The 6,818-nt window shown below is 32.2% G+C and overlaps 1 non-coding gene across 1 annotated transcript; it reads right to left on the reverse strand.

The window, feature by feature from the left end:
• Positions 1-6,383: 6,383 nt before the first annotated feature.
• LOC141688069 (small nucleolar RNA R71) lies at positions 6,384-6,490 on the reverse strand. Its single transcript, XR_012561537.1, has one exon. It is a non-coding gene; the product is annotated as a small nucleolar RNA R71 (small nucleolar RNA).
• Between the last annotated feature and the right edge of the window lie 328 nt (positions 6,491-6,818).

The raw sequence follows: 6,818 nt of genomic DNA on the forward strand, positions 1-6,818 counted from the left end.
ATCGGTTACAAGGGATTAATCTCAAATCAATTATTACAAATCTAGAATAAATTCGACATGAACTTTTTCTATTTTTGTAATTAAAAGATCAAATGCTAAAAGCGATTTGAGATTAAGTTCTAGGGATTTTAATCCGCTAGATTGATACACAAGAACAAGAGAGTGATTTCTAGTTGATTGGATTTAACTTTACAAGCTAGAAATTGTAAACTTGAGTTAGCAGATAAGATGAAATATTTTGGCTGCTTGTTCTCTTTTTGTTCTTGGCTTCTGTTTTATTGCTCTCTGTATGTGTTATGTAAATGAATTGGTCTCTGCTTGTTTTTAATCACCACAGCCGAGAATGTTGAACTGGTGTGACAATCCTTTAGAGCTAGTAAGACAATTAAAATGAACTAGCAAGACTTTCGGTATGACTATTGATTGTCATACCGATTGTCATAGTAGTACAAATGAAATTGTCTTACTGAATTAATAAGTGATTTTAATCTAAACAATAATTCTATCAAGACAATCAACTGAATTAGCATGACTTTCGGTATGACTATCAATTGTCATACCGATTGTCATACTAGTACAATCAGTTGTCTTTTTAGAATTAAAACAGATTTTAATCAATTAAAATTCTGTAAATCCTTAATATTAATTCTAACTTAATTAATCAATTTAATTCAATTAATCAATAAATTAATCTTTGCAGATATAATTTATTTTCTTAATTAAATTATATGACTTAATTAATTAATAGAGAATTAATACTAACGCTGAGCAACATCCATTCTTCTGACAATCTTCTGAAAGTCACTGAGACTTATGAATCAATTCCGCCACTTCAATGCTGACACTCGATGTACTGTCTGGTTCATGAGTGACTAACTTCCGTGACGTTTCTTCATGTCTTGACTTTGATATTCTGATTGAATCCTTGTAATAAATTGATACCTTGACGAGATCTCTGTCACTTGATTAAATCCACGATCTTGATTTACATCACTGAGGCATGATCAAATTCTTGAACTTCTTCCAGTGAATCTTCAAGTCTGCAGATGAACAATGTTTCTTTGATCTTTGACAGATGTTACTTTGTGAGATCTCTCTGATGATTGATCCACTATTTACTTATTACATTCTTATTTGAGTTGAGTTAAATACTCGAATAAACGAGTAGGCTATGACATATGCCTTTCATGAGGATTTGAAAAATCTAGTAAAAGTACAACTCCAAACAACGAGACTCGTTCCCGATTTACTAGATAAATTTTTAAAATGATTTCTTCGACGATCCAACCATACGGATGTTAAGATATATCAATTTTGTTCATATGAAAAAATTATTAAAAAATTTCAAATTCATCTTGCATGTCAGGATTAGAAAAATCTAGTAAAAGTATAATTTCACACAACGAGACTCGTTCCCTATTTACTAGATAAAATTTTAAAATGATTTTCAACAATCTAACCATACGGATATTAAGATATATCAATTTTAGTCATATGAAAAAATTATAAAAAAATTCAAATTCATCTTGCATGTTAGGATTAGAAAAATCTAGTAAAAGTACAACTCCAGACAACGAGACTCGTTCCCAATTTACAAGATAAATTTTTAAAATGATTTAATTGGCGGTCCAACCGTACGGATATTAAGATATATCAATTTTAGTCATAGGAAAAAAAAATAAAAAATTTTCAAATTCATCTAGCATATCAGGATTAGAAAAATCTAGTAAAAGGACACTCCAAACAACAGCACTCGTTCCCGATTTACTAGATAAAATTTTAAAATGATTTCTTTGACGATCCAACCGTACGGATGTTAATATATATTGATTTTAGTCATATGAAAAAATTATTAAAAAAATTCAAATTTATCATGCATGTGAGGAATTAAAAAATTAAGTAAAAGTACAACTCCAAACAACGAGACTCGTTCCTGATTTACTAGATAAATTTTTAAAATAATTTCTTCAATGATCCAACCGTACGGATGCTAAGATATATCAGTTTTAGTCATAGAAAAAAATTATTAAAAAATTTCAAATTCATCTTGCATGTAAGGATTAGAAAAATCTAGTAAAAGTACAACTCCACACAACGAGACTCGTTCCCTATTTACTAGATAAATTTTTAAAATGATTTCTTAGACGATCCAACCATAAGGATGTTAAGATATATCAATTTTAGTCACAGGAAAAAAATATTAAAAAATTTCAAATTCATCTAGCATGTCAGGATTAGAAAAATCTAGTAAAAGGACACTCCAAACAACGAGACTCGTTCCCGATTTACTAGATAAAATTTTAAAATGATTTCCTTGATGATCCAACCATACGAATGTTAAGATATATCAATTTTAGTCATAGGAAAAAATTATTATCAAATTTCAAATTCATCTTACATGTCATGATTAGAAAAATCTAGTAAAAGTACAACTCCACACAACGAGACTCGTTCCCTATTTACTAGATAAATTTTTAAAATGATTTCTTCAACAATCCAACCGTACGGATATTAAGATATATCAATTTTATTCATTTGAAAAAATTATTAAAAAAAATCAAATTTATCTTGCATGTGAGGATTTGAAAAATCTAGTAAAAGTACAACTCCAAACAACGAGACTCGTTCCCGATTTACTAGATAAATTTTTAAAATGATTTCTTCGACGATCCAACCATACGGATGTTAAGATATATCAATTTTGTTCATATGAAAAAATTATTAAAAAATTTCAAATTCATCTTGCATGTCAGGATTAGAAAAATCTAGTAAAAGTATAATTTCACACAACGAGACTCGTTCCCTATTTACTAGATAAAATTTTAAAATTATTTTTCAACAATCTAACCGTACGGATATTAAGATATATCAATTTTAGTCATATGAAAAAATTATTAAAAAAATTCAAATTCATCTTGCATGTCAGGATTAGAAAAATCTTGTAAAAGTACAACTCCAGACAACGAGACTCGTTCCCAATTTACAAGATAAATTTTTAAAATAATTTAATCGGCGATCCAACCGTACGGATATTAAGATATATCAATTTTAGTCATTGGAAAAAAATTTTAAAAATTTTCAAATTCATCTAGCATATCAGGATTAGAAAAATCTAGTAAAAGGACACTCCAAACAACAGGACTCGTTCCCGATTTACTAGATAAAATTTTAAAATGATTTCTTTGACGATCCAACCGTACGGATGTTAATATATATTGATTTTAGTCATATGAAAAAATTATTAAAAAAATTCAAATTTATCATGCATGTGAGGAATTAAAAAATTAAGTAAAAGTACAACTCCAGACAACGAGACTCGTTCCCGATTTACTAGATAAATTTTTAAAATAATTTCTTCAATGATCCAACCGTACAGATGCTAAGATATATCAATTTTAGTCATAGAAAAAAATTATTAAAAAATTTCAAATTCATCTTGCATGTAAGGATTAGAAAAATCTAGAAAAAGTACAACTCCACACAACGAGACTCGTTTCCTATTTACTAGATAAATTTTTAAAATGATTTCTTAGACGATCCAACCATAAGGATGTTAAGATATATCAATTTTAGTCACAGGAAAAAAATATTAAAAAATTTCAAATTCATCTAGCATGTCAGGATTAGAAAAATCTAGTAAAAGGATACTCCAAACAACGAGACTCGTTCCCGATTTACTAGATAAAATTTTAAAATGATTTCCTTGATGATCCAACCATACGAATGTTAAGATATATCAATTTTAGTCATAGGAAAAAATTATTATCAAATTTCAAATTCATCTTACATGTCATGATTAGAAAAATCTAGTAAAAGTACAACTCCACACAACGAGACTCGTTCCCTATTTACTAGATAAATTTTTAAAATGAATTCTTCAACAATCCAACCGTATAGATATTAAGATATATCAATTTTATTCATTTGAAAAAATTATTAAAAAAAATCAAATTTATCTTGCATGTGAGGATTTGAAAAATCTAGTAAAAGTACAACTCCAAACAACGAGACTCGTTCCCGATTTACTAGATAATTTTTTAAAATGATTTTTTCGATGATCCAACCATACGGATGTTAAGATATATCAATTTTGTTCATATGAAAAAATTATTAAAAAAATTTCAAATTCATCTTGCATGTCAGGATTAGAAAAATCTAGTAAAAGTACAATTCCACACAACGAGACTTGTTCCCTATTTACTAGATAAATTTTTAAAATGATTTCTTAGACGATCCAACCGTACGGATGTTAAGATATATCAATTTTAGTCATAGGTAAAAAATATTAAAAAATTTCAAACTAATCTAGCATGTGTGATAAGTGGCATTTTATACCACTTAGAACGTCTTAAAAAGGCTTAAATTGGTGTCTTGAAATCAAGTATTTTGTGTATTTGATGCGTTTTTCTAGTGTTTATGCATTTCAGGGTATTAGTTGCATTTCGGGGGAGGAATCATCAAGAATAAGCCTTGGCATGTGTTCACCATTGCGAGAGGAAAGGAATGGGCAGATTACGGCGAAGAAACGGAGCAAGCTTGGAATTTTTCCAGTAGGGTCCTGAGCGGCCGCGCAGGGTCGGGGAAAAAGCTGAATTATTTTAGACTTCTACTTCTGTGTGGCTTCCAACTTCTATGTAATCTGAGTTTTATGGGACTATTATATAGGTAGAATTGAGACGTTTTCATGGAGAGTATTAAGGAGATTATGTTTTAGATTGTGTTTTACGCAAGGAGCGAAGGAGATAAGGAAGAAGACCGATTTAGCACACCGCAACGAAGAGGAAGCATATATTCTTGTGATTCTTGTTTCGTTGTAACATTGGATGCTAGTTTTCTTGCTTTGACTTATCTACTCTTGTGACGTACTCTGTTTTAATATAATTAGCGTAGTTATTATTTTCTTGTGTTTGTTTGTCATGATTTCATATGAACCCATGATGGCGATGAGTTCTATTATGGGCTAATCGTGATCATGGGGTTGCAACGGATTTATTATGGAATTTTTTAGTTAATTGTTTAATACTTTAGTCTGTGATTATTGCATGATATCTAGTAATGGTTGTGCGTATTCGTCTTATGTGCATCGCGAACATATAAGATAGGGTGTTAATCTCGTGTGAAGCGATGGTGGATCTTGAGATTTAGAACTTGCCATGCTAGCATAGGTTCATGTACGTTGTGCATGATTAGTGGGTAACTCTAACAGTTTTATTTGCCCTATGTAATCAAAAGGAATAACTTGTGCTTAAATCGTTGTGTTGTCAATTTCTGTAGACATATAGGAACTCAACATAATTGATGACTATTCAACTTCTATCTTAATTGTGGATGCTTGGTAGAATGGTATTAGTACAATGAAAGTTGGCTTTTATCAGTTTCGTGTTATTCGATTAATGTCATCACTGTCACATGCTAAAGGTAATAACAATGGCTATAGCAGGAAGTAATAATGAAGTTGTGATCTCATGAGTGTTTTATTATTGATAATTTGAAGTGTTAGTTAAGTGGTTAATTGAGTAGTTAATTATAAGTTAATATTTAATCAACAATTTTAAGTGTTATTATCTTAACATTGAGAAGTAATCATACATTGGTGAGTGAGTTTAATTAGACAATAAATTAGTTTGAGTCTCTGAGGGAACGAACTAGAAAGTATTCTATATTACTTGCGAACGCGTATACTTGCATGAATATTAGTGCGTGTTTTCGCCCTAACAAGTTTTTGGCGCCGCTGCCGGGGACTCGGCGTATTTGTCTAGTTTATGTACTTACCATCATTGGTCATTAGGACTCAGTGATTAGGACGTAGTAGTTACTTACTCTTTTCGGTTGTGTTTCAGGTACTTTAGCAAGCGTTTATGCAAACTCGTTCTCGTGCTCGCAAGAGGACTTTAGATACAACTGAGGAGACAGACGAAGTTCTTGATATTCCGGAGAAGTTAGATTTTGAGGATTCGGATTCAGGAACTGAGAAGAAAGAACCAGTAAACATGGGAGATCGTATTGTTCAAGCTGATCCAGCTCTTATGGATTTTTCTCGGCCTAAAATTGATGACATTCAGTCAAGCATCCTTCATCCGGCCATTCAAGCTAACACCTTTGAAATCAAGCCGGGCACTATTCAGATGGTGCAGAATTCTGTTTCTTTTGGAGGAGCGGCAACTGAAGACCCCAACATGCACATAAGGAATTTTATCGAGATCTGCAGCACTTTTAAGTATAATGGCATGACTGATGAGGCTATCAAGTTGAGGCTTTTCCCATTCTCACTGAGGGATAAGGCTAAAGACTGGTTACATTCTGAACCAGCTGGGTCCATCACTACGTGGCAAGATCTTGAGCAAAAGTTTCTGGTGAAGTTTTATCCAATGGCAAAGACTGCTGCTATGAGGAGTGCTTTTACTCAGTTTGCGCAGCAACCTACAGAATCTATGTGCGAGGCTTGGGAACGCTACAAGGAAATGTTGAGAAAATTTCCACATCATGGAATGCCGGATTGGATGGTGATCACTGGTTTTTATAATGGTTTGGGGGCCCAATCTCGGCCCATGCTCGATGCAGCAGCTGGAGGCGCCTTATGGGCTAAAAGCTATACTGAGGCGTATAATCTTATAGAGACGATGGCTACAAATGAGCATCAAAACCCAACTCAGAGGATGACGTCAGGCAAGGTAGCAGGTATTCTGGAAGTTGATGCAGCCACCGCTATTGCAGCCCAGCTCCAAGCGCTATCAATGAAGGTTGATTCTCTGGCTATGTATGGAGTTAATCAAATAGCTATGGTTTGTGAGCTTTGTGCAGGTTCTCATGCTACGGAT

The sequence above is a fragment of the Apium graveolens genome, chromosome 9 (genome assembly GCF_009905375.1).
Source record: "Apium graveolens cultivar Ventura chromosome 9, ASM990537v1, whole genome shotgun sequence".
NCBI lineage: Eukaryota > Viridiplantae > Streptophyta > Magnoliopsida > Apiales > Apiaceae > Apium > Apium graveolens.